Genomic DNA, 8774 nt, shown 5'->3' with positions numbered 1-8774 from the left:
TGATTCCTGGTACCAAAAAAAAAAAAAAAAAAAAAATTGTTATACAGATCTAATGCAATTCCTATCAAAATTCCAACAGCACAGGGCTGGGGATTTAGTTCAGCACACAAGTGTCCACATGGCATGTACAAAGTCGTGAGTTTGATCACTGGTACAAAAAAAAAATTCCAACTGCATATCTCACACAATTAGAAAAAACAATCCTAAAATTCATGTGGAACCAGAAGACACCTAGAATAGCAAAAACAATTCTGGGCATCACAATCCTTGACTTGAAATCATACTACAAACCTACTGTGATAAACACAGCATAGCGCTGACAAAAAAAAAAAAAACAACCCAACAAGCACAATGTTCTGAGCTTGATTCCTAGGGGAGGAAAAAAAAAAAAAATCAAACCAAACAAACCAGAGAAATGGTGTTCCAGACAGTATATTTTGTATATTATCTATGCTGTAAGTACATTCTTTTACATATTTGTTTGAATGCAATTCACTGAATGAAACATAGTTTAAAAAACGTAGGACATACATTCATGTCCCTTGCATCTGATATAAAAGCAACCTTCTTTTTCTTTTTTCTTTTTTTTTTTTTTGGTCTTTTTCCTTTTTAGGGGTACCAGGGATCAAACTCACAACTCCCTGCTTGCAAGATAGGTGCTTATGCCGCTGAGCTAAATCCCCAGCCCAAAAGCAATTCTTCTTTTTGTACCAGAAAATGAACTTGGGATCTTGTGCTTGTCAGAAGTTGCTATGCTAGTGAGCTATATACTTGGTCCATAAAAGCAATTCTTGCTCTTACTAGATATTATCTTCTCTGGTATTTTAAATTCTAAACCATGGTAATTTATTTCATCAAAAAAATTTTAGAGTGGAGTTTGAAATACACTGCTACGCCAGAGATCTGGCCATGGTGGGACTCAAGCAGCTTATTTACCTGCCTTCTTGGTAAGTGCCTGCAGCATGGGCCTGGAGGAGAACTATTACCTGTGAGCCTACTGCCACGTAGACTGGGACTGAAAATCAAGCCCCCCTCCCCTCCATAGCTACTGGGGATAGATGTCTCAGCATCTCTTGGGAGGATGACCATATGCAGTATAGCAAATATGGGGGATTTCCTTCTATCTTCTGTTCGAAGGAGAAGGTTGATTTGTTTTGCTATGTTTCTTTTGCTCTATTCAGTATTCTTAATTGGTTTTATAGTCTTCTATTTTTGGTTTGATTTTGTTATACCTAATTGACTGGACAACTATTGTGACGTTAGAGATACCTTAGTACCTATTACTACTATCCCAGTATCCCATTGTGAAATCCTGTACCAATTTCACTGCATTGTCTCGATTGGCTTTGTTGTCTTGTGCTGTTGCATTTTTACTACTTTCAAAATAAAATTTAAAAAAATATACTGCTCCAAAAGGGGTGTGTGTGTGTGTGTGTGTGTGTGTGGTAAATTTCAGTGTATTACAACCTCCAGTCACTAACTTCACAAAACAATAAATTTTCCTCATATTTATCTGAAGTACAAGAACAATCTTTTGGAATTCGAAATAGAACCTGGTAAAATCTGGAACGCTAGTTCATCACAATATCCTAGAGATTCTAAGACTCATTATTTTTCACGTCGTAACATCTGAATTGAAGATGCCTTAAAGATCAGTGGCATAGCAGTTTACTTGGCAGCATCTTTTCTTTCTTGGCTAACAAAACAATGGTGAGTTTTAAATTTTATACTTTTTAGAGCGGCTATGAAATACACTAATATTAAGGACTATACAGACCAAATTGCGATTTTTTTCAAAATACTCAGCTGATCACAATGCCACCCTGACTTCTATCAAGAAAATGTTATGAGAACTGCTTAAGAAAGTCCTTTGTTCTGGACTAGACAAGACAAATGAATACCAATAGAGTTTAATGATTAAGAAAACTTTTGTCATTTGCCTTTATTGCGTGCAGGGTTTGAGTGGGATCCTTCTTGTCTACTTAATTTCTATATGGTAACTCTTGTTTCTTTTCTTTTCATCAAGGCGGTGAGAAGAGGGAGAGGGTTCTAGGGTCATGGTTGAAAAGGAAGGCAAAAGGTATGCCCAAGAGTTGAAGTGCTTGAAGAGAAAAAAACAAAACAAAACAAAACAAAACAAAACAAACAAAAAAAAAAAACTAGTTTTTTTTTAAAAAAGTGAAACTGCCAAAATCCCGTGTTTATGCTTAAACTGCCATCAACCTAACACACTGTAAAACTGAGTGAGTTGACCTGGCACCACGGATCCTGAACGTGACTAGGGACAAAATTAGTTCGCGGGCTACTTTCATCCCAACAAGACTGAAATACATCACAGTCTCCTCAAAAATGAAAGCCTCTAAGTGAGGAAATGAGTAAATTCAATGCCACAATTAACGTGCTGCTAGAAACAGGAACGACTGGTTACTGATCTCTGTTAAGCCTGACCACACGTCGCCAAGGCTTCTTTTTGCTTCTGTGCCACTAAACCTTCCACGAGGCTGAGGTCGAGAAGGCGGGTCCCGCTTTCAGACCTCCGAGGCGGGGAGCTCCAAGGGTTGCACGGGGCTCGGCTCCCCAGTCCAGGTCTCCGCCCAAACTGGTCAGCAGGCGCGAAGCCCAAGGCCTCGGTTCGTACCTGTGGTAGCCTGGGGCAGTCGCAACCGCCCCCCACTGGGCGGAACAAGGTGTCGCCAACACTCTGGCTCAGCCCGCGCGCTTCGGAGGGGGAAGCGTCTCCAGACCCGCCCCCGAGCACCATCACGTGACGGGAAGGGGGCGGGACTAGATACGCGCGCGGGGGCGGGACCTGGAGGGGGCGGAGCTAGAATGTGAAGGATCGGGAAGCTCTGGGAGTCCTGAAAGTCGGCGACGCGGCAGATGACAACATTAGGCCGCGACGCGCTCCCTGCTAGGCGGCGGTGTAGCTGCAGCCGTAGAGTCTGTAGCGTTAGCTTTTGCTGCGGCAGTAGGCGCCGCCAGTAGCGGGCCGACGGAGGGAAGGAGGGGACCCGCTCCTGCCCGGAACCACAGGGTCGGAGTTCCCGCCGCGCTCTCCCGCTGAGCCCCCGCGGCAGCTACGCAGCGCCCTCGCGCTCCAGCTGCCGGGAGAGAAGTTGGGGTCCAACCTGACGCTTATAGGGCCCAGCCCCGGCGCCGCCCGGATCCCCGAGGAGCCGACTGCCTGCGCGCCGCCTCTCCGGGGCCACACACCAGTGAGTGTCGCGCTGGCTCCGGGGACGGGGGCGGCAGGTTTCCTACCCTTCGGCGACTGCGCCCCGTGTTGCCACGTTCTAAGCGCTGGTCGTGGAGACTCGTGGCCACCCCGCGCCGAGTTTCTCTTGGCTCCTTTGTCCCTTTCGGAGCGGGGGGTTGGAAAGGCTGGTGGGGTTGGGGTGTTTTGGGGCCCACGGTAGATGCATCTGCAGCCTTACAAAGCTGGGCGTGGGGGACTATTGGAGCGTTCTAATCGTCTCAAGTCTCTACCTCTCGTGAAGTTTGACAGAGTGGGTGGCTGGGTCGTGCCGGAATCCCCCACGCCCCGGAGAGCTGGCGCTCTGTTGCCAGGCGAGGTTAAGGCGAGGCTCCGGTTTTCCTGTGACAGCCCCAGAAGAGGTTTTGCCGCGCGCCGCAGACCGCACCCGCCCTTACAGAGTAGAGTGCCAGGGTGTTGTGCTCTAAACCTCAGTTCCCGCGGCCGCCTTGTAACATAGGCGGAAAGGCGAAGCCTTTGCTGTACTTTTAAATTTAATATTTGCTTCTAACCCCTAGAGTGGAATCAGGTTCCAAAGCGCTTCACATGGAGCATGCTTTTTGGTTCATTGAACTACCCACTTTGGCGGGCTGAGACGAAGCAACGTAGTACAGGCAGATTTTCCATTCACAAAAGTCATTTAACACTTTTCATTATGAAAGACATTTGTGTTGCGGAACATAACCTAATTTCATTTTATCTAAATGCCGTCTGAAAGAAAAATGCTGTCTAAGTAAGTACTTGGGTTTCTCCTCAGAAGGAAAACCTTCTCTGATGATATAAACATATTTGCTCTAAATAATGTAGTTGATGTTTTTGGTTTTCTGCTGGAAGACTATTTTTGCTGGACTCTTTTGCAGTGAGATTATTAAGATAATACTGGTTTTGTAAAATAGGTTGGAGAAGAAAGAATAAGATTATGCAATTTAAAATGTCCTATTAAAAACACGAGTAGTGCTTTTAATACTGTGTATGTCTTTATTTACTTTCAGTAGCAACTATGTATGGAATAATTACAGTACGCCTTTTAAAAGAAGTAGTAGGGGCTGGGGACATAGCTCAGTGGCATGAGTGCCTGCCTGGCAAGCCGGAGGAGGTCATGAGTTCTATCCCCCAAACGAAGAGGGAGGGGGGAGGAAAGAGTGATGGTAAACAGAAGAGAGGAAACACAAGAGCTACTTTGTAGGTCTTTAATTATGGAGATTAAGTTGTGGTCAGATTCCATGTAAACAGTTTGAGGCACTGTGTGCAAGATGGGTGCTTAGAAATACTTGTTTAATTAAACCATAGTCGTGGTTTCTTTTTAATGACTCAATGTTATTGAACTTATGTGGAAAAATGTTACACCCCCCCCCTTAGAATGTTATTGCATTTTAATTATTTGTTTTTGGTTTTTTGAGAAACTGTCTTACCTTGTAGCCCAGACTGGTCTCAAACTAGTGACAGTCCTCTTGCCTCAGCCTCCCTAGTGCTGGGATTACAGGTGTAAACCACCAGGCCCCACTGTTACTGCATTTTAAAAGCATTTAACTGTATTTCTTACGGCACGTTCATGGCACTTACACACTTGCCAAAATGATGTTTATTTTTTACATGAGACAGTGTTTCACTTTAAGAAGTGATAAAAAATCATCAATTTATAAAGTATCACTACAGAAGTTTCTTTCTAGTTGCAGGATTGATTGATTGACTTTTGGTACTGCAGAATAAACCCAGGGTGCAGCAAACTACATTCCCACCATTTTTTATTTTTTAATTAAAAAAATTTTTTTAGCGACAGGGTCTTCTAAGTTGGGCTTGTACTTAAGATCTTCCTGCCTACGCCTCCAAGAGTGGTGTGATTACAGCATGTGTTAGAAGGAGTTGCAGGATTTTAACTACTGTGTGCTTTTAGTACATTAGGTGTGGTTTATAAATAATCTGTCAAGAACAGGTTACTTGAACTGAAAAAAGTTAGACAAAATATAGTTTATTTTGGAAAATTTTTTACCCTAATAGCAATTCAAGAGTAGGAGAGAGATTTTCTCTTTATTTTTATGATCAACAAACGAAGCATAAGAACAACTAAAATTTAAAAAGCCCCTAAGAAATACACTTTTGATCATTGTGGCTGGTTCCTAGAGATCAGTAGAGGCACTTGGAGCAATTGTGATTGAATTATGTATATGGTTATTTTGTAGATGTGACAGAGGAATAGATATGTGGATTAATGTGTGCAAATTTCATGTAAGTATGTGGCAACCTGATGAGATAGTACATTGATTCTTCTGGTTGACTTCGTCCTCACCTTTCATTATACCTTTATAAAGGAATGAAATTGAAAGTATCATTTGGAAGACATGATAAAAATGAAATTTTTTCCTCCCTAAAAAGTGTTGTTAAGCTTGCAAGGATGAAAGCTTTCTTTAGAGACCTTGTAGGGAAGAAATTGTCCTGGAACATCATTCTTTTATACCTTATGTTATTTTTACCTTTGTTATAATACCAGACAGTGTAAGCTCTCCATGACAGCAAGAACCTTACCTGTTTCGTTCAACAATTCATCTCCAAATGCTCAGTAATTTACTGGATGAAAAAGATGTCCCAAATGTATGACTAGAGAACAAAAGGAATATGTGACTAATGTAACTTACACTAAATATGGCAGTAAAGGAAGGATGCTAAGTCTGGAAGACAGAAACAGGTCATTTGATCTGAGAAACTTTCTTAAAGATGGTTCTTACGTTAGGTCTTGATGGAGCCTGTGTAGCTGAAGATAACCTGGTATCTTCCAGGGTGGACAGCTGACCAAAGCTTTTAAATTGAAGTGAATAATGTCAGATTAAATAAAGTATTTTTAAAAAATCAGTATTATGAAAAATTTTTCTTTTACAATAGTTGCCTCTCCTCTGATAAACAGATCTGCACATCTTGTAAAAGCTAAGATACAGAGTACAGTACTTAGTTTTTAGGAGTGGTGATAGTGCAATTAAAGGGAGTGCAGTTAACTTGTAGTTGGAAAATTTGGAGAACTGACTGCATCTTATACAAGTAATGTGTCCTGGGGCAAACTCTTGTACCTTAATTCTCAATTGTAAAGTGAGGATAATTAATGATTCTTACCTTATTATGGTATTGTATGGTATGGTATGAAATTATATAACATGGTGAAAATGTTTATCTCAATATCAACCTTGTAGGACTTTTAAGAAATGTAAAATTAAGCGAGGCATGGTGGCCATGCACTCCTGTAATCCTTGCACTCAGGAGGTTGAGGCAGGAGCATTGTTGCAAGTTCGAGACCAGCCTGGGCTACAAAATCAGCCCAAGGCCAGCCTGAACTGCATAGAGAAACCCTATCTCCAAAAGACCAAATATATATATATAAAATTTTTTTGTCTCTAGATTTAAAACTTTTGGTTCACTTATGAATTCTAGTTTATAATTTTTTTTATAGTGCTGAGGATTTCTGGTATCTACTTAACCCATCTAGTTGGCTCATGGTAATGCTTTAATGAGAATCAGGATTTTTTTTTTGTACCGGGAATCAAATTCATGACCTTGTGCTTGTCAGGTAGGCACTATTGGAGAATCAAAATTTTAGATGGATAGTTTTCTTCCATTCAAGCTTAATGTTTTTAGTGATATGAGTGACTATAAACAATGAAGATCTCTATCTTCTGTGATTATGAAATTCGATATGTTTTTGAACAGGCTAGTATTTCTTACCTGCATTATTTCTTATCTAAACTTTTTGCTCCCATAGGCTTTTTGCTCTTTAGTCTTTTTTGAATCTCAGAATTTCACGGTACTTTGTGAACTCTTTTTATTGCTCATGATCTACAGAACAGTCTGTCCTTTGTATACTATTCCAAAGGGAATTTTATTATAAAAAGACTAAAAAGAGTCTTGAGTTTTTTAAGTGACACGGAAGTCAGTTACCCAAAAATATTCCAGATTCATGAAGAACTGAAGAAGAGGGAAGATGGTTTCAGGATTTAGCTCTTTGCAAATAAAAAAGAGAAACCTTTTGATTTAGTGTGATTAAAAACTGATAGATTCAAAGAGCACGTCTTAGAGCAATGATTGGTCACAGTAAGTGTTGACTTCTTGCACTATACCAGGTACTACTCTAAGAAGTAGTTGGTACATATCCCGTTGAATCCTCACAGGGGTGCAAAGAAACAGGCTATTTTCTTTCAAACCTGAGGTACTGAGAGGTTAAGTAGTAAGTAGTGGAGCCTATCAAAAGGATTTGAACTTGAAGGTTAACCTGACCTTCTAATTACTGCTATTATACTACCTTGTATCATTCATTTGCAGTTGCAACTTATGATAGGTCTTAGCCTTATCTGTCTATCTTTTTGCAGGGGGGGGGGGAATGATTGAACTCAGCTTGCCAGGCAGGTTGCTTGTGCTGCTGAGCAATATCCAGGGGCCAGCCTTACCTTTCTGTTTTGTCTGTGTGGTTTCATGAAAATTTAAGGTAGAATATACCCTTGATTTTTAAAATTTCACTTCTGACTGACATCTGTTTTTAAATCCTATATATGACATATGCACAACACCCTGAGTTCAATCCCCAGTACCACACAAACACACACACATACAGAGTAATGCAAATACTTATTTTTCATCATCTTGCCATTTTCTAACTGAGGATTTCAGACTAGAAATAAAAGAACATAGTTGAGGCATAGTATTTTAAGATGACCTGTTATAGCTAATTTTTAAAAAAAAAATAATGATTTACAGAATTGGTATAGTTTCTGTGTAGTGATAGTTGAAGGATACAAATCTGTGTAATTTGAAGTGTATCCTGTTGAAATGAACATCACTGAAAGAAATTAGGTTTTGATGCCAAGTGCTGACATACTAGCAGTAGTTGATCAGCCTGGGTAGTTCCAACAAAGAAGGCTCAGGCTGCTGTGGAAATTATGGAATTTTTGTAGGTATATTTTGGTGAGGTGGGAGTATGGCAGATCTGGGAAGAGAGCAGTTCCATCGAAATACCATTATTATTAGATAGGAGTGTGATGAGATGGGATGCTATTGACAGATGGACATGTTTATTTTTAAGTGGACGTACTATATTTGGGAGACCAGTTGTGTTTACTCTCTAATTTTGCATATTGTAACTATAATAAGATTTTATATGAGCAATTTAGAAGTAAAGAAAAGCAGTGCTGTGTGTCATAATGTGGAGTTTGTGATAGTTACTATGCTATTTTGTAAGATGTGGGCGCTGTACAAATATTCATTGGTAATAACAAAAGGACTTCCTGTCTGTTAGAGATCTAAAGAGGTAGAACAGCACAGACTCGGAGCCAAACTGCTTGAGTTCAGAACCTGTACAACTACTTACTAATTTATTTCCTTGTACCTATCTCTACATTAACACGGGATTGCTGCAGAAGACAATGGTGAATTTAGGTACAGAAGGCCCAGAAAGAGGGGCTGGGGATTTAGCTCAGCGGCATAAGCACCTGCCTTGCAAGCAGGCGGTCGTGAGTTCGATCCCTGGTACCAATAAAAAAAAAGG

The 8774-nt window shown here is 40.7% G+C and overlaps 1 protein-coding gene across 6 annotated transcripts in view; it reads left to right on the top strand.

The window, feature by feature from the left end:
- The first annotated feature begins 1692 nt into the window (after positions 1-1692).
- Positions 1693-8774, top strand: part of Osbpl8 (oxysterol binding protein like 8) — a 177214-nt gene continuing 170132 nt past the window's right edge. For 3 of the 6 annotated variants that reach the window (XM_063255181.1, XM_063255176.1, XM_003475911.5), the window contains exon 1: positions 2890-3215. The gene's annotated coding sequence lies outside the window, so the exon portion shown is untranslated. Of the gene's footprint in view, positions 1711-2889; positions 3216-8774 lie in introns of those variants that run through there. The other 3 variants (XM_063255177.1, XM_063255175.1, XM_063255180.1) reach the window with 2 other exon arrangements.

This window comes from Cavia porcellus, unplaced genomic scaffold (assembly GCF_034190915.1).
Source record: "Cavia porcellus strain 051 isolate PalLab524CR breed Dunkin Hartley unplaced genomic scaffold, mCavPor4.1 scaffold_8, whole genome shotgun sequence".
In the NCBI taxonomy this organism is placed as follows: Eukaryota; Metazoa; Chordata; class Mammalia; order Rodentia; family Caviidae; genus Cavia; species Cavia porcellus.
Note: the sequence above shows the minus strand (reverse complement) of the source record. Positions and strands in the feature narration are given on the sequence as shown.